The sequence below is a fragment of the Heptranchias perlo genome, chromosome 21 (assembly GCF_035084215.1).
Source record: "Heptranchias perlo isolate sHepPer1 chromosome 21, sHepPer1.hap1, whole genome shotgun sequence".
NCBI lineage: Eukaryota > Metazoa > Chordata > Chondrichthyes > Hexanchiformes > Hexanchidae > Heptranchias > Heptranchias perlo.
This window is the reverse complement of record NC_090345.1, coordinates 24,103,042-24,129,866: the sequence shown is the minus strand read 5'-3', so window position 1 is coordinate 24,129,866 and position 26,825 is coordinate 24,103,042. Positions and strand designations below refer to the sequence as shown.

The following is a 26,825-nucleotide window of genomic DNA, read 5'->3' as shown; positions in this document are numbered from 1 at the left end:
TCCTGTCTTGCATAAGTTGTGTAACATTGTTTTTAAATTTAGAGCAATGTATAAGAGAATAATTTCTTTGTCAAATGGCAATATAGTATTGTCTCTTTGATCTGCGATTCTGAGATCAAAGTGATCTTGGGCTTTTAGCTGGATGGTTTTGCTGTTCAGGGAGTTCACCTGTAAGATCAGCTCAGAACAATTGCTGTGTCATGGAACAAGGAATGTTTCCCAGAAAGCAGCCAGTGCAGACGGATGTTTTGAAGAGGCTTTTAAAATCACAAAGGACTATTTTAGTTCAACTAAGGTCCTTCTCAGGATTAAAGGGGGAGTTTGAAAAGTGTAAAGTAACTCTTTACAGGAGATATTCCAAAGAGTGCTGTGCAGTATTGCATCTTCATTGGCTCCTGGTCCGGGAACGCCCCGATTTTAAAATTCTCATCCTTGTTTTCAAATCCTTCCATGGCCTCGCCCCTCCCTATCTCTGTATCCACCTCCAGCCCTACAACCCTCTGAGAACTCTGCACTCCTCCAATTCTTGCCTCTTCTGCATCCCCGATTTTAATCACTCCACCAATGGCGGCCGTGCCTTCAGCTGCCTAGGCCCTAAGCTCTGGAATTCCCTCCCTAAACCTCTCCATCTCTCTCTCCTCCTTTAAGAGGCTCCTTAAAACCTAACTCTACCTGTCCTAATATCTCCTTATGTGGTCGGTGTCAAATTTTGTTTAATAATGCTCCTGTGAAGCGCCTTGGGACCTTTTACTATCTTAAGGGCGCTATATAAATGCAAATTGTGTTGTTGTTCAATGACTATTTGTGTCTGATGCTGCATTGTTGTTTAATTGGTAATGAAATATTGCAATGATTTCAGCCTGTACAGTTCTAGGAACATATGAAAAAAGAAATTGGGCTGGAACTTGCTCCGATCGGCATGGCAAGGCTGTCCGCTCATCCTGCAGACAAACACTACGAAAATACTTACCTCGTGGTCTCCGAAGTCCACTTGCTCCCTTTTCAATTTTTTTTTACGTTCAGCGCTGTAACTTCAGCACAGGTTCATTCGGAACCGATAGAGACTGTGGGAATGGAAGCCCCGCCCACAGAATCTGTCAAGAAGAGAAGTCACGCCCACAAGCAGGAAACTAGAAATCATTCTTTCACAGTTAACTTCTGTATATTAGTTTAAGTAAAAATTTAACATATCGCACTATAAAAAGCCAAGCAAATGACTTAATGTAATGAAATTTAAAGAAGTTAAAAGATAAAAACATTTTCAAAAAATTTTTAACTTTTAGAAATGTTTTTAATGATCAAAAAATATTAAAATAAAAGTAATTTGACATTCCACATTTTTAAAATTTAATTTTTTGTTGTTTCACAGTCGTCATTAACAATCATCGTGCTTTTAAAAAGTAGGGCTGGTATTTTCCAGCGTTCCTTTTGTGGCATAAGTATCTTTGTTCCAGCTGGGCAGATGGGTAAGTTTACGAATGTTTAATGATTTTATTGATTATGACGTGGGTGGCCCTTTAATTCGGACCTGTCAAACCACCGGTGAACAAATGTTCGCGATTTCCTAGTTTTAGTGCGCAAACTTGCTCCCTGTCTCCACCGGCGGTTTGAGAGGACGCAACTGATGAACAGTGTCCTCGGGTGAGTAATTTATGCCCCATTAAAAGGTCAGCTGCTTCATTGAGCTTGTCCTATACTGTCATGGTGTAACCTCTGCACACCATCACCCTCATCCATCATACTCCCCGCCAACACACCACGCACCAGCCATGATATTTTATGGAAGAGACAAAAAAAACCAGAAAAAAACCTTAGGCCAATTTAGGGGAAAACTCTGGGAAATTCCTTACCAACCCTTTAAGAATAACTTGTCCCAAGGTCACCGACTCTCTCCTAACATCTGACCTGTTCTACGTTTATGTATCTTATACTTATGTCCCCGGGTCCATCTTAACCTATCTAGCTTGAATAGCCTATTCACATGGAATCTAGTGGCTCTTCTCTGAACCTTTCCCAAGCCTTTTATATCCCACCATAAGAGGGAACCAAAACGGAACACTATATTATAGATGGGACCCAACCAAGGCTTTATACAGAAACAGAATAGTAATTCTTGTTTTGTATTTAATTGCTTTGGCAATATATCCTAACACTCTATTTGCTTTTACAATAGCCTCTGATCTTGCATTTAATGTTTCTGCTATTCGGAGAAACTGCAGCCATAAGGACATGCCTACTAAAATTCAATATGCAATTTATGGTTTGGGTTTATTGCAAGGGAAGAGGTCATAATAAGCTTACTTGCCTATTGTGGAGGACAATGTCTAGTCAGGGGAAATGCTGTATAACGGTTGAAAGAAAATGGTAGTTTAAAAGCCTGAAACATAATAAGTAATAAATCTTAAGTTACAATTTTCTAGAATTCAGTTTGAATACATGGCTGAAATCTTGACCCCTAAGGACTGTTTATGAATGTTAGGAGTTAAACAACACTAATGTGGACAAAAGGCAAAGGAATAGTTGGCCTTATTTCTGTTTGCATTTTATAAATGGAAAATCGGACGGTAGATTAGTAATTCTCCAACACTATTCCACCCCTGTGGGAGCCAATTATTGCCTACCACCAGTTTAACCAGGTGTCTGTTGAAGCAATGTGCAAGTACCTGACTATATGATTCCAACTTACAAAAATGTCGGCTGTTGAGACTTGTTTGTATTATGTATGTGTGAAATAACAAATGTAGATCTTAAAGCAAGTTTCCAAGTACTTAACACTAATAGAAAAAGAGAGAACTTGCATTTATATAGTGCTTTTCATGACCTCAGCCTGTCCCATAGTAATGCTGTCCCATAGCCAATGAAGTACTTTTGAAGTGTAGTCGCTGTTGTAATATAGGGAAACACAGCTAATTTGTGCACAAGGTCCCATAAACAACAGTGAGATAAATATCCAGATAATCTTTTTTTAGTGATGTTGGTTGAGGGATAAATGTTGACCAACATACCAGGAGAGCTCCCCTGCTCTTTTTCAAATGGTGAAATCTTTTACATCCATTTCAGAGGACAGACAAGGCTTTGGTTTATCATCTCATTTAAAAGACAACACTCCTGACAGTACAGCACTCCCTCAGTACGGCACTAAAGTGTCTTTCTGGATTATGGACGAAACTTTCACTTTCGGCAGAGAGGTGAAACTCACAGTATTGGATCGGCTGTCCGATTTTCTTTTCCATTGACTTCAAAAATTAGATGGTTCCACATGGCACTTTAAAAAGAGGGAGGCAATTCATTCCTGGAAAGGAAAAACAGTTGTAACAGCTTTTGGCCTGATTCCAGGGTATGAAAATTATGGCTTGTAACCTTATTCATTCAGTGTGTGTTCACGGAGCTGACTGTGCCTCCTCCCACACTACAAGCTTAATGAACCATGGCAAATTGAAGGTGGGGAAGGTGTAATTTGATGCTACATCTGCATCACTACACTTTGAGCAAGGATTTCTCCGTCTATTACATAAAGTTTCTTACACATCAGTATCCTTTTCCCGATTAGTAACTGTATGTTTTGTGCATTGATATGAATTTCACAAATCCATCAGATCTTGGCTCAAAACGCAATGTCAAAATCCCATTTTTATGCCAAATCTTGAGTTGCAGGAGGTTTACTTTAAAGAAATAAAACTGGTAAAAATTGGGCTTCATCTGCCTGTCGTGAATCAAGACTTAGGACGCCTGCATTTCAGAAAAGTTCAAATACAAATCACAGAATGAATCCATACACAACAGGGCCGATTTGGCAGGGCTGAAGTATCAGGAGAATAATTGCACCACAGATACAGAGGCACTGCAGTATTAGGAGACCATCTCCCCTTTCCACCCCTTTCCTATTGGGCTGCAATTCTGCAGTCTGCAGCACTCTGTGACCTAAATGCCGATTTTAATCCTGCCTGCCCAGCGGAAATTGGGCAGAGCAACTCACCGCACCGATCTTGCTACCTTCCTGCGGGTTCCAATATTAACTGCTCTTCCAAGAAGGTGGGACACCTGTCGGAAATCAGCGGGGTCCTCCAGTAAATGTGCAGATTGGGCTCTGATAACGTCATCAGGGCCCGCCTGCAATTGTAACCGGAGGCCTGCACGGGGAAGTCATTGTGACTTCCCACAAAGTGTTTTGCTGTGAACAGCGCTTCAGTACATAGATTGTACATGGTGGACAGGGTTAAAACCAGCCCTATGTACACATACATTTGTATACATTCACAAACTTGGTGGTACACATATACATACATGGACACAAGGGCATATACAATTATACACACATACGTATTCACAGATACAGACACACAGATGCATAGACAAACACAGATGCGCAGCCACAGATACTTTCGCATAGATATCTAGATACAGAAATGCAGTTATAGACACTCAGATTGAAAGGGTTTTAGAAGCAGGCACTAGTGCTCAAACGGAGCAATGTCAAATGGATTATAATTATCATTGTTTCAAACATATCATTACTGCCTGATATCATGATCAAAGCAATCTGAATATTTTTCATTCCATCTGTACTAATAAGTGAGCATTGACATCTGACAAATGCACAAAAGCTCTTTAGTTATATCTTGGAACCCTTAGTGGTGTCAACGTGTCTGTGTCTCACTGAGATATTTACTTCTAAATACATCCAGTGTTAGGCTGCAACTTAGGACAAAAAGGTCCACAGTATAATCCTTGCACCTAAATTAACAATGATGCAAGTATGTTTTATGGTACTGCTTAAAGTAATAACAGGTGCAAAAAGAGAATATGAAAAAAACTTGCAAGAGATATTAAAGCTAAGAGCAAAAGTTTTTATAAATATATTAAAAAGAAAGTTGTAAAAGGGAGTCTGGGCCCATTAAGGATAGATGCAGGTGAGGCTATAATGGATAATAAGGAAATTACAGACTTGTTAAATGAATATTTTGTATCTGTTTCCACAGTGAAGGAAGAGGACAAAATACCAGCAGTACAAGGGAGCCTAAAATAAGACAAGGAGAGGAACATAGTAGATTTAATCTAAGTGAAAAAAAAATGGTGATGGAGAAAATAGTAAGACTTAATATAATCAAGTCTCTAGGACCTGATGGTTTCCACCCCTGGGTATTAAAAGAAATAGCTGAGGAAATTGCAGATATATTAGTCATAATTTTCAAAAACACTCTAGATTTAGGAATTGTGCCTTTGAATTGGAACATTGCAAATGTCAATTCATTATTTAAGAAGTGAGGGAGAGAGGGAGAAACCACATAACTACAGTTCTGTCAGTTTAATACCAATTGTGGGGAAGTTACTAGAAACTATGATCATAGACAGAGGGGTAAATTTTAACTTCGAGCCGGGGAGATGATTTTCGGGTGCGAAACCCAGAAGGTAAGTGGGGCAGGAAGCGATCTGCGACCAATCAATTGTACTTCCAGATTTCACGCTCTGGCTGGCTGTTGGGCAGGAAGACCTGCTGCAACAGGCCACACCCGGGGATCAGAGGGAGGGAGGGAGGGAGTGATTGGGGAGCCGGGGAAGAGATCGGGGGGCCGGGGAAGAGATCGGAGAGCTGGGGAAGGGATCGAGGAGCCAGGGAAGAGATCGGGGGGCCGGGAAGAAGATTCGGGGGGCCGGGGAAGAAGATCCGGGGGGCCGGGGAAGAAGATCGGGGGGCCAGGGAAGAAGATCGGGGGGCCGGGAAGAAGATCGGGAGGCTAGGAAGAAGATCGGTGGTCGGTGGAGGTCGGGTGAAGAGTCAGAGGTAGGTGGCGGTCCACTATGATGGAAGGCGGGCGGCCAATTGCTGGGTTCTTATCAGCCAAGTGAGCTTGTTGAGCGTGGATGTAGCACTCCTGCTCCTCTGGGCCCACAAGCAGTGCAATAAAGGCACTCACCTCATGGATCCGGCCCTTCTCGCCTGCTTTCACCTGATGTGATTCGGAAGCGATGGGAAACCCGAACAGGTAAGGTTAAATTCATTTTAATTATCCATTACATAAAATATTAAGTACCTCAAGTATCTCAATGAGGTACATTGCCCTTTTAAGTATCGGCGGTTGGCTTTAAGTGGGGCGGGACTTCCTGGTGTCTGCTGTCCACACACAGACAAACCTGCATGGGTTAAACCCAGAAGTGGGCGAGTTGGAGCCGAAATGCAGTCCCGTTCCAAAAATCTGTTATTTTAACCTCCCACCAGAGTGACTAAGCACATGGACAAGTATCAGCTAATCAAAGAGAGTCAGCATGGATTTGTGAAGGGTGGGTCATTACACAGAATTACATAGAATCTACAGCACAGAAACAGGCCATTCGGCTCAACTGGTCTATGCCAGTATTTTTATGCTCTACACGAGCCTCCTCCTACCCTACTTCATCTAACCCTATCAGCGTATCCTTCAATTCCTTTCTCCCTCATGTACTTCCCCTTAAAAGCATCTATGCTATTCGCCTCAACTACTCCTTATGGTAGCGAGTTCTACATTCTAACCACTCTCTGGGTAAAGAAAGCCATGTCTGACTAATCTAGTTGAATTTTTTGGGGCGCTCACTAGCATGGTAGATAGGGGAGTGTCTATGGATGTTATTTAAATGGACTTCCAGAAGCCATTTGATAAGGTTCCACACAGAGATTATTAACAAAACTGAAAGCACATGGAATTCGACATGTAGGGAAGTAGAAGAGAGAATAGGGATAAAGGATTGTTCCTCAGGGATCTGAACTGGGGCCTCAGCTTTTTGCCATATATAATAATGACCTGGATGAAGGAATAGAGAGCTGCAGGTGACACTAAGTTAGGAGAAACAGTAAGTTGTGTGGATGGGAGCAAGAAGTTACAAAAAGACTTAGACAGACTGAGTGGGCAAAACTGTGGTAGATGGAGTTCAATGTGGGGAAGTATGAGGTCATCCACTTCGGATGTGAGAAAGACAAATGGAAATATTTTTAATGGTGAGAGACTAATGGCTGTGGAGGAGAAAAGGGATTTAAATGTCCATGAATACAAATTACTAAAAGCTAGTGCACATGTACAAAAAGTAATCAAAAAAGTTAATGGAATGTTGGACATTACCTCAAGGGGGTTGGAATTCGAAAGTGAGGAAATGATGCTTCAATTGTACAGAGCCTTGGTCAGACCCCATCTGGAGTACTGTGTTCAGTTTTGGGCACCAAAACTCAGGAAAGACATATTGGCCTTGGAAAGAATAGAGCACAGAGTAATCAGAATGATACCAAGGCTTAAAGGATTAAATTATAAGGATGGGTTGCATAAACTTGGTTTGTATTCCTTTGTGTTTAAAAGGCTTAGAGGTGATCTAATCGAGATATTTAAAATGATAAAGGTATTCAATAGGGTAGATACAGAGGAACTATTTCCTCTGGTGGGGGAATCCAGAACAAGGGGGCATAATCTTAAAATTAGAGCTAAGCCATTTTGGAGTGAAATAGGAAAGTATTTTTTCACACACAAAGGGTAGTGGAAATCTGGAACTCAATTCCCCAAAAAGCAATTATTTGTGTATCTACATAGCTAAGATTATTTATTTACATTCCACAGTCCTCAGCTGTGTGTGTTACTTTACAAGCTTTCTTCATTTTTTTTAGAAATCATTTTTATTGATGGCTCTGTATTGTAGGAACTTCTTTTCTTTTTGGTGTGTAGAAACGAATATTAGAATTTCATTTTTGTTCTGACCAGAACTTTTAGAACCACTGAAGCAAATCTAGGTTTCTGCCTCGTGTCTTGATGCCATTTCATACATTGTAACACTTGTGTGCAGTGGGGGATAAAAGTGATTTACATAGGTTGTTTGGCTTATTTCCATTAACTAGGATATATATTGGACGAGTTACAACTGATTGATGTTAACATTCCAGTAGCAGAATTTATTCTCTGCCAGTTGAATGTTTACTATCATTATTATACGAAGTATCATTCAAAATACTGGGTGGATCCTTTTCTCCACAGAACTGTCTAAATTCCATTGAAGAGCCTTTTGTCTTGCCAGTTAGAAACTGAGCCCTATCTTGGTTAAATTGCATACATTAAAGCAGTAAAAATGCTATGAGCAAGACCTCCCTCCTCGATTCAGCAAAGTGATGACTAAGCTGCCAATTCTGTTAAAAATTGACAATCATGATTAATTCCAACTGGTAAAATATATTTAATTTTCATTCAGGTGCTAGAACTTTCTGGTAATAAACTGCTAATTCACAGAATCATAGAATCATACAGCATTCGGCCTATCCGTTTAGTCCTACTCCCCTGCTCTTTCCCCATAGCTCTGCAAGTGTTTCAAGTATTTATCCAATTCCCTTTTGAAAGTGATTATTGAATCTGCTTCCACCACCCTTTCAGGCAGTGCATGCCAGATTGAAACAACTCGCCGCATAAAAAAAATTCTCCTAATTTCCCCCCTGGATTTTTTTGCCAATTATCTGAAGTTTGTATCCTTTGGTTACTGACCCTCCTGCCAGTAGAAACAATTTCTCCCTATCAACTCTATCAAAACCCCTCTTGCTGTAAATACCTAACAATTGTTAGCCACCAGAACAAATATTAGAGGGAAATTTTATGACTTTGCGCTCTCAGTATTGAACTTTGCCTATTGGAAGTTCATGTCAGGAATTCAGTGCAGGGTCCACAAACTCCTGCCAGGTGCTGCTGGTGGGTGAAACTGCACTCAGAGCCTGAATCTTTAAATTGCTTTGTATAATAACTGGCTTTTGCAATATTTAAAGCAGGTTTTTTTTTAACAATAGCTGCATTTTTACTTGAAAACTTTGTGTAACTTTGTAAGAAACAATTCACGAGAGTACAGCTCCACTGTTCAATAATTTAGAACTTCCAAACATTCCCAATCTACACCTGACTGTAAAAAGCAGGTCAAAGATACTGTTTAATTGTATATTTAGTTCTACCTTTCCTTATTCCAAAGAAGTTGGCAAATGTAGTTGTGCACAACAGAACCTATTGGTACGGAAACAGAAGAAGCTCAAGTTCTAAAGACTTGCTTCCAATTAGAAAGACACCATTTAATTACAACACACAGGAAATTACACAGTGAGTGGTTGGGCCAGTGACAAGGGCCTGACATTTGGGGGATGACAGGTACTGAAATTTGACCACTTCAACATAAAGCTACTTATCACCAGAGGTTGTCTGGAAGGCTGACAATCTGATGGTACTGTCAGCTCAATTCATAATTAATATATATTTATCAAATTAATTACTGAAAAATTTGTGCCGCTGCTTGCCATAAAAACAGTGGCTAAATTCATTGACTGTTGGCTCTGCTTACTCCTAATAACTGTGCTGTCAGTTTAATGAGAACAGTGAGTGGGCCCTGTTTGAGTTGCATGACAGACAAATTGCTCTCCTATACAGAATGATACAGGGAAGTTAAGAGAAGAAAAGAAATATGTCATTGTCTGGTGACAGCCACAATCGAGGCCTTGTCTTGGAAACTTTAGTATCAATTCTAAAATACATGAAAGAGTGGATGAGGAATGTTTGTGGTAATCCTTCAAATACTCTTTGAATTTCTGACCAAGGGTCTATTTTCAAATGTCTGTCCTTACTGGTTCTTTGGAAGGATTAAAAAGATGATGGTTGTCCCAGATGACAAACAAAGTTCTGTATATTTCACAAGGTAGTATATATAAAACATCCTATGAAATTGTAAGGTTCTTAAGCCAACTGAATGGTGCACACAAAGATCGGTAACATTTAGATTGAAAATGTTCTAACTGTGGTCCCAATGCACAGCAGGTTAATACAGTGACATGCTGTGCTGCACAGTCTTCAGGTTTGCACCTGAGATCAACCACATAGTGAATTCCCTGATCTGAGGGAGAATTATCTGAGGAAGCAACAACAAGAGCCAAAACAGCTTTTATATGGAAGGGAAGAGTCTTTTTCGCACTACTGCTTATGCAGACCTCTGCCATCTGATTACAACGCAACATTAGTAAAAACTGGGAACAGATTCCTGTATACCCTCTGTGTCAATGGTCCAAGGAACCTTACACAGAGAGAAAAAATACTTTAAAAACGGGTACAAAAGAAGTGATCTCATAGCCAAATATTAATTCAGTAAGACAAATTCAGCTGTGCATATGGGTTTTTTTCCTTATATTTCAGTACCTGCGTCAATAATTTTTTCTTAGTGTCAGCTTCAGTCAGTGGCAACATTCTCATCTCTGAATCTGAAGCTTGTGGTTTTAAGCCACACTCTAGGACTTGAACAAAAACAAATAATCTAGATTGACACTTCAGGCAGTAGTGAGGAAGTGCTGCATTGTGGGCGGTGCGGTCTTTTGGATGAGATGTTAAATCTCAGGTTGACGTAAAAGATCCCATGGCGCTAATCGAAGAAGAGCAGAGAATTCTCCTGGTGTTCTGTCCAGCATTCCTCCCTCAACCAGCACCACCAAAGCAGATTAACTGTCACTTATTTCACTTCTGTTGGTAAGACTTCGTTGTGCATAAATTGACTGCTGTATTTGATTCCATAACATTAGTGACTACACTTCAAAATAATTAATTGTCTATGAAGCACTTTGGGATATCCAGAGGACATGAAAGGTGTCATTTAAATGCAAGTTCTTTCTTTAGAATTTATGACTTTAGTTGTTTAGTGTTTCAATCAATTTATATTCATACTTATTTATTTAACCTGTCTAATGTATTAATTGATTAACCATCCCAATAAAAAGTATAGAGCTAAGTATACATAGTCATGCTTTCCTTAAATTCTCTTGGTAGACAGTTTTTCCCTCCTTTTTCTGAGTTTGCTGATCCTTGATGGAATACAGTTCCAAAGGGGCTCCTATATTACAACAATGACTACACTTCAAAAGTATTTAATTGGCTGTGAAGGGTTTTGGGACGTCCTGAGGTCATGAAAGGCGCTATATAAATGCAAGTCTTTCTTTTTTTAAATGCCCTCTGGTGCCTCGGTAGGTGGTCACCCTTTATGTGTGCACCCAGAAAATATCAGCAGGCTATTCAACTGCCTGAGTGAGGAGTCCCCATTCCTGGTAGAGGGCCCGACGTAGTAATGATTATATTTTCCTTCTCATGTTTATCTACACTGAGCTGTGTAACCTAATATCTGCACGTTCCCCTAACTTGCCTACATCCTCCTGCACACTTCCTCGCAGTTATCCATGCCCCCTAATTGGATGCCAGTAACAAATTTTGACATTAGTCACTCTATGCCCCTGTCCAGATCATTTAAGCATAGCTTATGCACACTGTCCATGAGGAATAGGGGTAGGGCACAAGATAGAAGAAGGAATTCTATTGATATTGTGTCCGCGATTTTAAAAGGTGGGGGTGGGAATGATGCACACGGGCCCTAAAGCAAGCGATGCACTAGGACAGTTCAGAGATATGGAGACCCTGCCGAATTTAACGGCCAGGCCTCATTTACATAAATACTCCCGGAGACCTGACTGAACCTTGCTAGATCCACTACTTGGTCAGTGGTCGGGGGCAGGAATTTGGCGGCAGGTTGGAGACAGGAACCCGTGGGAACGCTTCCCGGTAGTCAGTGGGAGGAGGGGTCTGGAGGTGATTGGGGGAGAGGCTGGGGCTGGGGAGGCCCAAGGACTCCTTGCAGGGTCTGGGGAGGGGGGGGGGGGAGGGGGGGGAGAACTCCTCTTGGCTCACAAATAAGTCATTTTTTTAACACTCACCTTGGCCTCTTCTGGCCAGTCGGGGCTTCCTGCCATGGTTACATGCAGTGCGGGACTCCCCCCTGACTTTTCGTTTAGAGTACATTGTGGTGCCAAGACATCATTGGGCCGCAACTTTTGAATTAGGCCCCTGCCTGCCTGTAGCGGGAGCCTCGGCCAGCTTGGAAGTCAATGAAGATAAAATGGCGCGGGGGCTCAGAGCGACCTTAGGCTGGTAAGTCAACATGGCCTCATTTTAACACCCCCCCCCCCCCCCCCCGCCGACCATGCACCATTCTCGCTGGGTGAGTGGGGTTAAAATCAAGGGCTGTAGGTATGATATCTTCCACTGTTAGCGCATTTTAAGATTCAAGAATATATCAAAGCACGGAAAGTAAAAGGGTCATTTATCCCATCAGGCCTTCTTTCACAGACTATATGCAATCTAGCATGGACCTCATCCCATTTATTTAATCTTTCAAGGGAAAGTTCTGCATAAATGCCCCTGATGCCCAAGAGTAAACAAGTAAAACCAGAATATTTATCCCTCCGCACCTCTCCATAATTCAATCCTGTCCTGCTTCCCTTCACAGACATCACCTTCGTTTTCTGCCTGGCCCCAGCAGCAGCACAGGTATCATTGTATTCTATGGAATCTTTATTCATCTCACTTCATACCTAGCCAAGTAGACAATAAAGTTAGTTTCTGTTTTTGGCAAGTTTCTGCCTTAAAATGAGTACCAACATTCTTGGGACTCACAACCTTACCCACCAGCAACACATAATCAGGAAATCACGGACATATTTCTCACGATTTTCCTTCCATTACAATGAATGAGTAAGATTTTTCAGTGTCCATTGCACTTAATATTAAAAAAAGAGAAAAAGAGGCAGTCATATGGTGAAACTTTTTCTGATCTGGAGCTGGAAATTTACAAGTATTTATCAATGCACAAATTTCCCTCACCATCAACAATTAATGTGTAATTGACTTCAGGACGTTTACAGCAACAAAGCTTTGTAAGGTTGAAGGAACAGGCTAGGATAAACACTGCTCAACCTTCACAGCAGAATAATACATCATATGTTACATAGTATAGCAGTTCTGTCATTAAAGAACAACATATAATCCAATTTACCATTAGCAATCCAATGGGGGGGTCATCTGGTTTTACATTGTAGAAACACAAGTTATAATTTCAATTTATTTTCTGACTAAATTGCAATTATTAAACATCAGAAGATTTTTACTTATTGCATAAGAATTGAGACAATGGGGAGTCATTAAGTACCTCCCATAGCAGTTCACATCCTGTTCCTAAAATGATTTCCTTTCAATGCGCCCCAGCAGGGAGTCTCACTGAGTGGACAATAAAGGTGCTTTGAGCTTCCACACTGGGGAGAAAGGTTTAATTGAATATGGTGGCCTTGAAATTGGATTGCACTGAGGGTCTAATATTGCCTAAGGGTCCAATATTACAGCGGGCATGAACTCATTCAGTGCCGGCAGTGCGTTGGCTGCCATATTGGTTAAGGATCCTCCATAGGCGTCCAGGGCAAGCACCTGAAACAGGTATTAGGCCTTTTGCATTTGCAAATAGGAGGCCTAATGTCTGTTTAAAACTCCTTTCCAAAATTGGATTGCTCATGACTGCAGCATGTGCTTCAGGCGCTTGGAAGGCAAACCAGTGGTGGTTAAAGGGACCACTGGAGGCTGCCACCAGAAAGGTAGGTTTGAATATTTTTTCTACTCTTATTCTGGAGCCAGGAGGAGCCATCTTTTGGATGAGATTTTAAAGCGAGGTCCTGCCTGCCCTCTCAGGTAAAAAAGCCCGTGGCACTTCTTTCTTTCATTACAAATCACTGAATGAACCATTAAACTGAGGGTTTGACTGGCTGGTCAATATCTTTTGGCACTATTCAAAGAAGAGCCAAGAGTTCTCCAAGTGCCCTGATCAATATTCCTCCCTCAATCCACACCACCAAAAAACAGATTAATTAATTATTCATTTCATTGCTGTTAAACAAGCTTGCTGTGTGCAAAATACTACATTTGTACACTCATGAACATCAAAGTCATTTGTTATATGTTTCAGAGAGGTGTGATAAGGTGCTATATGAATGCAAATGCTACTTTCTATTGAGTCATTTATATTACATCCAACACTGAGGGCAGTAAAAAAAGCAAATATGCATCAATGTGCTATGAGTGAGACCACTTGCAAAAGATGCTTTTGAATTGATAAGGATAGGTATTTGTTGCAGTAAAAAGCAGCTATTACTAAGTCCCACCACAAAAGATAATTTTTAAATATTAAAAATGAATCCTGACAAAAATCCTACTATTCCCAAATGAATGTTTGAGAAGGGCTGATTAAGCATACTATTGTGTCCTTGTACAAGACCTTGGTCAGGCCTCAGTTGGAAAACAGTGTCCAGTTTTGGTCTCCTCACATGATGGGTGATATTGAGGCTTTGGAAAGGGTGCAGAGGAGGGCCACTAGACTAATTCCCAGCTTAAAGCATCTTAGTTGTCAAGAGAGGCTAAAAGTGCAAGGACTTTACACTTTAGAGAAGCGTATACTTAGGGATGATCTGATCGAGGTTTATAAGATGATGAAGGGAATCGACTGTCTACGAGTTGACAGTTTGTTCCAATTCAATAGGTTAGGGAGGGCCGGGGTCACAATTTCAAGTTGTATAAGGCCAGATCTAGGTTAGATGTCAGGAGGTGGTTCTTTTCCCAGAGAATAGTGGACCTCTAGAACAGGCCGCCGACTTGTGCGGTGGAAGCCGATTTGCTGAATTCCTTCAAGCGAGAGCTGGACCCGTTTCTGGCTGGGGCGGAGGTCACCTTGTACAAAAGGTAGGTACTGCATAGAATTATCAGGGCCAGAGTGATCTCCTGGATTAGTTTCAATCGCCTAGGGGGAATCGGGGAGGAATTTCTCAAATTCTTTTCCCCAAATTGGCCTGGGTTTTTATTTGGTTTTTTGCATCTCCCAGGAGATCACATAGTTTTGGGTGGGGTGGAGAGTGTATATATTAATTTTGTGGGACAGGCAGAATGGACCAGAGGGTCTTTTCCTAACTGTCATTGTTCGTATAGTCTTACGTTCAAATTTCTTCATCTCTTTTCAATGATTAAGCTTATCACTAGCGAGCAAAAGCCCGTGAGCAGCACCCTCTGTATGTGTTTGGGCTCTTGTGTATGAGCTGTACGTTCCCAATTTCACAGCAAAAGAGTGAGCAGTGAAACATGGGGCCAGAATTTACTGTGAGCGGCAAATGAATGGCACCCTCCGTTGGTTAGACTTGCCCTTACCTATACACTCTCCATGAGCTTTTGTGCTGAAAGTTACTTGAACTCGTCCTCACCAATCTAACTGTCGCAGATGCATTTGTCCATGACAGTATTGGTAAGAGTGACCACCGCACAGTCCTCGTGGAGACGAAGACCCGTCTTCGCACTGAGGACACCATGCTATCGGGATGGATTCTGAACAGACCTAGCAGCTCAAAACTGGGCATCCATGAGGCGCTATGGGCCATCAGCAGCAGTGGAATTCTATTCCAGCACAATCTGTAACCTCATGGTCCAGCATATTCCTCACTCTACCATTACCAACAAGCCAGGGGATCATCCCTGGTTCAATGAGGAGTGTAGAAAAGCATGCCAGAAGCAGCACCAGGTGTACCTAAAAATGAGGTGCCAACGTGGTGAAGCTACAACTCAGGACTACATGCATGCTAAACAGCGGAAGCAACATGCTATAGACAGAGCCAAGCGATTCCACAACCAACAGATCAGATCAAAGCTCTGCAGTCCTGCCACATCCAGTTGTGAATGGTGGTGGACAATTAAACAACTAACGGGAGGAGGAGGCTCAGTAAACATCCCCATTCTCAATGATGGCGGAGTCCAGCACATGAGTGGAAAAGACAAGGCTGAAGCGTTTGCAACCATCTTCAGCCAGAAGTGCCGAGTGGATAGTCCATCTCGGACTCCTCCCGATATCCCCAACATCACAGAAGCCAGTCTTCAGCCAATTCGATTCACTCCACGTGATATCAAGAAACGGCTGAGTGCACTGGATACAGCAAAGGCTATGGGCCCCGACAACATCCCGGCTGTAGTGCTGAAGGCTTGTGCTCCAGAACTAGCCGCACCTCTAGTCAAACTGTTCCAGTACAGCTACAACACTGGCATTTACCCGACAATGTGGAAAATTGCCCAGGTATGTCCTGTCCACAAAAAGCAGGACAAATCCAATCTGGCCAATTACCGCCCCATCAGTCTACTCTCAATCATCAGCAAAGTGATGGAAGGTGTCGTCGACAGTGCTATCAAGCGGCACTTACTCACCAATAACCTGCTCAGTTTGGGTTCTGCCAGGACCACTCAGCTCCAGACCTCATTACAGCCTTGGTCCAAACATGGACAAAAGAGCTGAATTCCAGAGGTGAGGTGAGAGTGACTGCCCTTGACACCAAGGCAGCATTTGACTGAGTGTGGGACCAAGGAGCCCCAGTAAAATTGAAGTCAATGGGAATCAGGGGGAAAACTCTCCAGTGGCTCGATTCATACATAGCACAAAGGAAGATGGTAGTGGTTGTTGGAGGCCAATCATCTCAGCCCCACGACATTGCTGCAGGAGTTCCTCAGGGCAGTGTCCCAGGCCCAACCATCTTCAGCTGCTTCATCAATGACCTTCTCTCCATCATAAGGTCAGAAATGGGGATGTTCACTGATGATTGCACAGTGTTCAGTTCCACTCGCAACCCCTCAGATAATGAAGCAGTCTGTGCCAGCATGCAGCAAGACCTGGACAACATCCAGGCTTGGGCTGATAAGTGGCAAGTAACATTCACGCCAGACAAGTGCCAGGCAATGACCATCTCCAACAAGAGAGAGTCTAACCACCTCCCCTTGACATTCAACGGCATTACCATCGCTGAATCCCCCATCATCAACATCGTGGGGGTCACCATTGACTAGAAACTTAACTGGACCAGCCGCATAAATACTGTGGCTACAAGAGCAGGTCAGAGGCTGGGTATTCTGCAGCGAGTGATTCACCTCCTGACTCCCCAAAGCCTTTCCACCATCTACATGGCACAAGTCAGGAGTGTGATGGAATACTCTCCACTTGCCTGGATGAATGCAGCTCCAACAACACTCAAGAAGCTCGACACCATCCAGGACAAAGCAGCCCACTTGATTGGCACCCCATCCACCACCCTAAACATTCACTCCCTCCACCACCGGCGCACAGTGGCTGCAGTGTGTACCATCCACAGGATGCACTGTAGCAACTCGCCAAGGCTTCTTCAACAGCATCTCCCAAACCCACGACCTCTACCACCTAGAGGGACAAGGGCAGCAGGCATATGGGAACAACACCACCAGCACGTTCCCCTCCAAGTCACACACCATCCCGACTTGGAAATATATCGCCGTTCCTTCATCGTCGCTGGGTCAAAATCCTGGAACTCCCTATCTAACAGCACTGTGGGAGAACCTTGTAGCGGTTCAAGAAGGCGGCTCACCACCACCTTCTCAAGGGCAATTAGGGATGGGCAATAAATGCCGGCCTCGCCAGTGACGCCCACACCCCATGAACGAATAAAAAAAAGTAAGAGATCCAAACAGCTCGGTGCCCTCTTTCGGGCATCTGGGACCTGTGTGAACAGGGGAAGCAACTGTGTATCTCCTTATCTAATCAGATTGAAGAATCATTAATCAACAGCGCAGAGTCTGAACCAGGAAGTGTAAGGTAGAACAGTGAATTCAATGTCAAATCAGGTACAGAAAGGGAAATAAAGAGAGAGAAAGAAAGATTGGATTAAGAGGGAAAAAAAAGGAAAAGTAAAAACAAAATGCGCTTAAACTTTTTAAAAAATCTCCAACAAGTAAAAGCTGAAGGAATGAGACTCCACACATGTAAAAGTTAATTTTCAGTGCCAGAGGGGTTCTTTGGCAGTAATTAAGACTTATCATGTCATTAAAAGAATGCTTACACTGGAATGGACAAGCCCTAACTTTTTGTGGCGGGTTTGGTCCGTATCTATGAGGTAAGTATAATAGGAACTTCACGCCATTCAACATATTTGAATGGTGAGTCAGATGGCGAGATTCCATTTTTGGGAAGCTGATGGCAGGGCAGTGAATCTCGGACAGCAATTTTTGGATTTTCACGTTTAACTGTGCATGTGCACTCTCTGGAAGTTGCTGTCCTGTTTTCCCAATAAGATTGAAATTGGTTAACCAAGAATCCAATATTACAGTTCTAACATAAGTAATGCCATTTTGTTTACATTATGAGCCAGAATTTTGAAGCAAAATCACAAGCTCGCCGTAAGCAGTCTACATTACCCAGAATGGGCAGAACCTCAAAGGTAATAATCTCTGAATTACTACCTGGGCTCCAGTTAAATCGGGCTAGGACCAGTGTCCCGGCGAATCGAATAACTCGGGCTGTAAATAGGGCTTTAATCTAAAAAGGAAGAGGGAAGTGTCAGGTGAGGGGAAATTTAGAAATCTAATGAGAAAAGTCAAGGCAACAAAGCAGTATAGTGATTTGGGTAAAGATAAGCATAGTGTGGCAGGAAGAGACAGAGAGTTTAACGGTAATAGTGCATCAACAAATAAGGTCAAAGCAGGGAAAAATGGTAAAAAGTTAAAATTAAAGGCTCTTTATCTGAATGCACAGAGCATTCATTATAAGAGAGATGAATTAGTGGCACAAATAGAGATAAATAGGTTTGATCTAATAGCCATTTCAGAGACATGAGGCACGATTTTAAAACAAAAGTGCGGGTGCTTTGGGGGTTGGGGGGGGCAAAGAAAATCGGGATTTTTTGGAGCGGGCTGGAACCCCGGCTCCAACCCAGAGTCATCTGCGTGCGTGTGCTGTTCCCGAACCCAGAAGTCCCGCCGGCAATTAAAGCCAGCGGGACGATATTTAAAGCAGTAAATCAATTACTTAAAGTACTTGAAATGTCCATCAATCCAATTAAGAATGAAGGCAAGTGATTTTAACGCAGCCTCAACGTGTTTCCCATGGTGTATGAAACATACAAGTAGTCGGGTTTCAGCCGCCAGCCATTTGGACATTTAAATCACTGTTTGACGAATGGGGATAAAAGGCGAGTTATTGCAGCAGGGCACTGAGTTCTCTCAGACAAACTTTTGGCTGGGAGATCTTTGTGTTTAGCCTTGAAATTCGTGGTTTCCACTCAGAATTGTTCTGTTTACACATATTTTCCAACTTTTCGGACCCGCTCAAACTGACACCATCAGGATGGGAGGCGCGATGGCTGCATTCACCACTACATCCGAGGAGGAGGAACATCACCATCGGGCCAGGCATGGCGTGCACTTCCGCCACTTGCAACACAGAGGTGCGCCACAGGGACCTGCACAAGAGCAGGGGAACAAGGGGAACAACCGAGGGACCGATCCCTCTGTAGATTCGTCAGAGGGTCTACAGACCGAGGCTGAGCTTCCTAGACCTCTCTGAGGAGCAGTGCATATGGAGGCTGAGAGTGAGTCGCCAGGTGGTCGCAGACATCTGCGCGCTCCTTCATGCAGAGCTGCTCCCAGCTGGGCTGGTGGCGTCGCTGTTAAAGTGACCATTGCCCTCAAATTCTTCACCTCCGGATCGTTCCAGGGTACCAACGGTGACATCGCCGGGGTCTCTCAGTCGTCTGCACACAAGTGCATAAGACAGGTCACCGACGGTTTGTTTCGCAGGGCATCGTAATACATCAACTTCCCCGTGGACGAGCTCAGCCAGACGGAGAGGGCAGTGGGATTCCACTCCGTGGCTGGCTTCCCACCTGTACAGGGTGCAATCGATTGCACTCATATACAATCCAAGCAACTCCACACGAGTCAGGACTGTTCATCAACAGAAAAGATTATCACTCCATCAATACTCAGCTCGTTTATGACCACCGCAAAAGATTTCTTCACGTGTGCGAGATTCCATGGCAGCTGCCATGATTCATTCATTCTGAGGGAATCCAACATCCCGGCCCTCTTCCACGCACCAAACTGCCTTAAGGGCTGGCTTTTCGGGGCAAGGGATACCCCCTGCACACGTGACTCATGACACCTCTGAGGAACAGCGTCGATACAATGACAGCCATATCGCCACCAGGTCTGTAATTGAACATGCAATAGGACTGCTGAAGATGCGTTTTCGGTGCCTGGATTATTCTGGGGAGCGCTTCAATATGCACCAGCGAGAGTGGGTACAATTATAGTCATCTGTTGTGTCCTGTACAACATGGCGCAACAGAGAGAGTTACCGGTTGCTGAAGCCCCATGCCCTCATCCAGCATCCACATCTGCCATGAACATTGAGGAGGAGCAGGAGGAGGAGGAGGAGGAAACCATCAGCAGAGCTGTGCCTCACCTGGCTGCTCGTGAGGCTAGGGAATCACTAATATTTGACCGATTCTCATAAGGAGATCAGAAAGTGAGAATAATCCGGTCCGCAGACCACCTGGAAAGAGCAGCACCAATACCATCACCGCATCCCCCCCAACACCGCGCCCACTCCTGCACAAAACAGTCCTGCAACCACACATACACCCACTGTAAAGTCACCCACTGGGTGGCATCAAGTCTCGCCTTTCATGATGAAGCACATTAAAGGGCGCTATCACAAAAAGCAGTCAAGAATGGGTAAGACGTGGCAGTAGTGGTGAGAATGATAACATTTAATGTGACTTTATCAAAAACCAAATATAAATGAAAAACATGACAATCTGTCAGACACCTGTGTGCATACCCTTCGTGATCACTAAACCTTAGCCTTTCTTTTCCTACTGCTTCTACGTGGTGCATCCCTTGTGGCTGCAGCAGAGGTAGTGGCTGGTTGCTCATGTTCATGCCCTGACTACTTATATGCTATCGGCCTGTACCCTCTGGGTTTTGGAGCCCGTGAGTGCCCCGCCAAAGACTGCTCCACCTGCACCTGTGTAGGAGCAGACTCAGCCACCTGGAGAGGAGGCAGCATTGCGGGCACTGGTTGAGAGCTGGGCAACGGGTGAGACGTGGGAGCACTTTGAGTGGCGTCCCCACTTCCATGTCCCCTTTCGCCATCGTCCCTCTCCTGGGTCAGGTCCACATCGCTCCTACCACCCTGCTGGACAACAGTTTGGAGGACATGTATGATGCTTTGGAAGCCCAGTTGTAAAGTTTCTGTCTGCCTGTTTAAGGCGGCAGAATGTCGTTCACCCAGAGTCCGAACGGCCATTGTCAGGGCTTGAATGGACTCATTTGTAAGCTGGGCTTGAAGCTCAATGGAGGCTAACCTGCTCTCCATCGCAGACATTCCCGCAGTTACCTGCGACACTATCTCAGACATTTCCGCAGTTACGTGCAACAATATCTCAGACAGTTCCTCACGTCCCTGTGACACTATTTCAGACATTCCCTTACGTACCTCTGCCACCATTCCACTAATGCAGGAGTTGGACTCCTCCGTCCTCTGCGCTATTGTGGAGAGTGTGCATGGCACCTGTTCCAGTACCTCGCAAATGTGCTGCTGTCCCTCGATCGTTCTCCTTTTAAAGGATGGCCATCAGGATTCAGTATCTGTGTCCAGCTGAGCAACGCCTGGAGAGGAGTGCACCCACCGATGCGGAATCTCCACAGTTGCCCCTGCCACCAGTGTCTGCTCATGCTTACTTGTGTGTGGTGACTCACCAGGTGCCAACCCAACTAATTGACTACTAGGACCCACCGAGGTGTGAGTATCTGCGCTGGTGATGGCTCACTAAGATGTGATGGTGCGCCCTCATTGCGGTCGTTGAAGGGCCTGGAAGAGAACAGAAGGCAATATCAAGCATCATCACAGATATGTCATGTTGCGATGAGCATACTGAGGTGTTCAACATGCCAATCACTGTTAACATCAATTCATGTTGTGTGTGATGAATGTTAAAGTTGTGTCACCAGATGTTTGTGGGGTGCCAGTCTCGGCAGGGACAGGCACTCGAGGGTGCAGCTGATCTTCAGGGCCTCCTGCTCCATGTGTGTGAGGACCACTATTTGTAGAGGCTCCCCCTCCAGTCCTTGCCCACTCCCGTGCATTTTGTGCTCTCTTCAGACGTGTGAGTGAGTGATGGTGAAGTGGTCAGCCGATGAATGCATTGCTTTGAGTGAGGCTGACCACGAAAGAGATGCACCGGAAGGTGACTATCAGACAGAGACATCACATTGCATCAGGATTGGGGTGAATGGTAGTGGTGGGGTCACAAATGGGGAGGTGAGGAAGTGTTCAAGAAGTGAAGGTAAGTTGAGGATGAGCCTTAAGTAGGTGTGAGGAGTGATGTGATGGAGTGATGTGATGGAGTAGTTTGGCAGTGCAGAATGATGTGAGGGAGGTGCGGGTGATGTGCAACACGGAATGCAGGAGAATCAGTAAGTGGACTCACTTTTGCTGACCTAGTTAGGTCATTGAAATGCGTCCTGCACTGGACGCAACAGCGAGAGGTATTGCTCATGCTGGTGACCTCCTCTGCCACCTCGAGCCGGGCCTTCTTGGTGGCAGAAGCAGGCCGCTTGCTCCTGGCGGCAGAGTACAATTGTTCCCACCTCCTCCTCACACATACCTCAAGTGAGGCGTCGCTGAATTTTGGAGTAGGCTTGCCCTTTTGCTGCTCCATTCTGTGTCCTTGCTTCTTGCTTCAGCAAAAGCCATTGGTACAATGGCCCTTTAAATCCAGACACTCCAACTGAAGGCATGTCATGCGGGTGCGAAGTCCGCCCACTGCGCAGCTTTCGGTCGGCAAACCCAGAAACAAGGTTAATGGCCATCAATTAAGTCATGATTGCATGGGGAACAGTAAGGTTTTATCATTCGGGTTTGCCGCGCGCCAATTGACCCCCCCCACCCCCCAACCGACTGCCACCCCGCCGGCATTTTAAAATCGTTCCCATGGTTGCAAGGTGACCATGGTTGGGAACTAAATATTCCAGGGTACTTGACATTCCAAAAAGACAGGCAGAGTGGAAAAGGAGGGAGCGTAGCCCTGATAATAAAGGATGAAATAAGGACAATTATGAGAAAGGATCTTGGCTCAGGAGATCAAGAAGTAGAATCAGTGTGGGTAGAAATAAGAAATAACAAGGGGCAGAAAACACTGGTGGGAGTAGTTTATAGCCCCCTTAATAGTAGCTATACCGTTGGACAGAATATTAATCAAGAAATAATAGGAGCTTGTAACAAAGGCAATACAATAATTGTGGGGGACTTTAATCTACATGTAGACTGGACAAATCAAATTGACAAAGGTAGTGTGGAGGACGATTTCATGGAATGCATTTGAGATGGTTTCCTAGAACAATACATCATAGAACCAACTAGGAAACAGACTCCTTTAGATCTTGTACTATGTAATGAGACGGGGTTAATTAGTAATCTCACAACAAAGGATCCCCGGGGGACGAGTGATCATAATATGATAGAATTTGACATTGAGTTTGAGAGCGACGTACTTAAGTCAAAAACTAGAGTCTTAAACTTAAGTAAAGCCAATTACATAGGTATGAGGGGAGAGTTGGCAAAGGTAGTTTGGAAAATTAGATTAAAGGGTACGATGATAGAAAAGCAATGGCAAACATTTAAAGAAGTATTTCAATATTGTCAACGAATATACATTCCATTGAGAAATAAAAACTCCATGGGAAAAGTAATTCATCCGTGGCTAACTAAAGGATTTAAGGATAGTATTAGATTAAAAGAAGAGGCCTTTAATGTTGCTAAGAAAAGTAGTAATCCTGAGGATTGGGAGAATTTTAGAAACCAGCAAAGGATGACCAAAAAATTGATAAAAAGGGAGAAAATAGAATATGAAAGTAAACTAGCAAGAAATATAAAAACAGATTGTAAGAGCTTCTACAAAAATGTAAAAAGGAAGAGTGCAGGAAAAGTAAATGTTGGTCCTTTAGAGGCTGAGACAGGAGAAATTATAATGGGGAATAATGAAATGGGAGAGACATTAAACAAATATTTTGTATCTGTCTTCACAGTAGAAAACTCAAAAAGCATACCAGAAATAGTGGGGAACCAAGGGGCTAATGAGGGTGAGGAACTTCAAGTAATTAATATCAGTAGAGAAAAAGTACTAGAGAAACTAATGGGACTAAAAGCCAATAAATCCCCTGGACCTGAGGCCTACATCCTGGAGTTCTAAAAGAGGTGGCTGCAGAGATAGTGGATGCATTGGTTGTGATCTTCCAAAATTCCCTAGATTCTAGAACGGTCCCAGCAAATTGGAAGGTAGCAAATGTAACCCCGCTTTTCAAGAAAAGGAGAGAGAAAACAGGGAACTACAGATCAGTTAGCCTGACATCAGTCACTGGGAAAATGCTGGAGTCCATTACTAAGGAAATGGTAACAGGACACTTAGAAAATCATAATATGATTAGGTAGAGTCAACCTGGTTTTATGAAAGGGAAATCGTGTTTGACAAATTTATTAGAGTTTTTTGAGGATGTAACTAGCAGGCTGGAAAAGGGGAACCAGTGGATGTAGTATATTTGAATTTTCAAGAGGCATTCGATAAGGTGCCACAAAAAAGATTGTTGCACAAGATAAAGGTTCATGGGGTTGGGGGTAATATATTAGCATGGATTGAGGATTGGTTAACGGACAGAAAACGGAGAGTATGGATAAATGGGTCATTTTCAGGTTGGCAGACTGTAACTAGTGGGATGCTACAAGGATCAGTGCTTGGGCCTCAGCTATTTACTATCTATATTACTGACTTAGAGGAAGGTACCGAGTATAATGTATCCAGGTTTGCTGACGATACAAAGCTAGGTGGGAAAGTAAGCTGTGAGGAGGACACAAAGGGTCTGCAAAGGGAAATAGACAGGATAAGTGAGTGGGCAAGAAGGTGGCAGATGGAGTATAATGTTGGGAAATGTGAGGTTATTCACTTTGAAAGGAAGAAGAGAAAAACATATTTTTTTTAAATGATGAGAAACTATTAAATGTTGGTGTTCAGAGAGATTTGGGAGTCCTCGTACAAGAAACACAAGAAGTTAGCATGCAGGTACAGCAAGCAATTAGGAAGGCAAATGGCGTGTTGGCCTTTATTGCAAGGGGATTGGAGTACAAGAGTAAGGAAGTCTTACTACAATTGTACAGAGCTTTGGTGAGACCACGCCTGGAGTACTGTGTACCGTTTTATTGTCCTTATCCAAGAAAGGATGTACTTGCCTTGGAGGTGGTGCAACGAAGGTTCACTAGATTGATTCCTGGGATGAGAGGGTTATCCTTTGAGGAGAGATTGAGTAGAATGGGCCTATACTCTCTGGAGTTTAGAAGAATGAGAGGTGATCTGATTGAAACATATAAGATTCTGAGGGGGCTTGACAGGGTAAATGCTGAGAGGTTGTTTCCTCTGGCTGGAGACTCTAGAACTAGGGAGCATAGTCTCAGGATAAGGGGTCGGCCATTTAAGACTGAGATGAGGAGGAATTTCTTCACTCAGATGGTTGTGAATTTTTTAGAATTCTCTACCCCAAAGGGCTGTGGATGCTCAGTCGTTGAGTACATTCAAGGCTGAGATCGATAGATTTTTGGACTCTAGGGGAATCAAGGGATATGGGGATCGGGCTGGAAAGTGGAGTTGAGGTCGAAGATCAGCCATGATCTTATTGAATGGCAGAGCAGGCTCGAGGGGCCGTGTGGCCTATTCCTGCTCCTATTTCTTATGGGCGAGAAAAATGGAAGGAAGGGAGCTGCCCAGGTGCAATATTACAAGCTGTATATCTCCAAACTATAGCAGTCAGTGTTCAGAGCACTTGGCAGAAGATTGTGTTTGTGGATAAATTATTGAAATATATTATTTCATTGGATTAAGTTCCCCTTAAAGCAGCTTCCAGACAGAAATCTCTGAAACATAATCATGTTATTATGCATAATTTTGAGAGTCAGACCAAACTTTTTACTGACTGTTATGACTGGTGTAACCTCATGCCTCCTTCTCTACGTGCAGTGATAGTTTCACTAATGGGTTCCTCTTGATGGCATTACAGAGGAATGATGGCCTAAGGGTTTGTTGGGTGGATAGAGATCCTGTCAGCTGAAGAGAAAGGGTGCAAAAGATGACAATGACATATCATGCTAGTCTAGTGTGTGCTGTATTAAAGTACTTTCCAATGTCATAGGTCTGAATAAACAACATTAATGTCATGAAAAATGTACTAATACAGATTCACTTTGAATATAACTCACGCTTTTCACAAAGTTTCAAGCTGGTTGTTTTTCATTTGTCTGTAAATGGCGGTAGTGATTACTAAAATATCAAATTGCATACAACAGGCTTTGCACCACACACCTTACATTGAATTATTAACCAGTTCCTTTTTCATGGTCCATCTCAGACAATTCCCAAACTTTGTAATCTAAGTCTCTTTATTCATTTGCCTTTTATTTGTAAATGGATTTTTTTTTCTTTTCTTTAATAAGCTCTTGTGCCTCAATATTCTTTCCTTAGCTGAGAAAACAGCTGAATAGGTCACAAAGTCTGTCATGACCTCTGAGGTGAACACCATACTTAAAAAGTACAGAAACCTACTGCAAAATAAGATCAACTTTCTTCTGAAAATTATCTTATCCAGCAGAGCTTTCAAAGGACCGCCAGAACTCACTGCACTTTTATGTTATGTTGGTATATTAGATGGACTTCCCTTTCAACTCATTCCCATAGCATTTTCGAGCCAAAATGCTTAAGTGATACGTTATTTCAATATTGCTTTATGAAGGTCACTCTCACATAAGAATAACCTCCATAAAGCAGTATTTGAATAGCATAGCATGTAAAAGAAAGCATTTGTCAATCATTATTCAACAGTCGAAAAGATCCACAAAAATACTTTGCGTGGAAATTTTACAACTTATAAACATACACAAAAACTTTAGGTTGTGGAAAGCATCTGCCTATATTGCAATCGACTTAAAAGAAAATGACTCTCGGGCAATATCATGGAACAGTGCAGAATTGTGAAGATAGGATGTGGGTTTACGCCTACAATGGCTCACAGACAAAGTTCTCAATCCCAACCACATGGTCAGTGAGAGATGCACAATGACAG

The 26,825-nt window shown here is 43.2% G+C and overlaps 1 protein-coding gene across 5 annotated transcripts in view; it reads right to left on the bottom strand.

Annotated features, from left to right (window-relative positions):
• The window catches only part of LOC137340303 (G-protein coupled receptor 26-like), a 420,507-nt gene that overhangs the window by 258,149 nt on the left and 135,533 nt on the right, over positions 1-26,825 (bottom strand). For 3 of the 5 annotated variants that reach the window (XR_010966760.1, XR_010966761.1, XR_010966764.1), the window contains one exon: positions 3,200-3,292. The exons of the other annotated variants lie outside the window; for them this stretch is intronic. The gene's annotated coding sequence lies outside the window, so the exon portion shown is untranslated. The remainder of the gene's footprint in view (positions 1-3,199; positions 3,293-26,825) is intronic. 5 annotated transcript variants of the gene reach the window in all.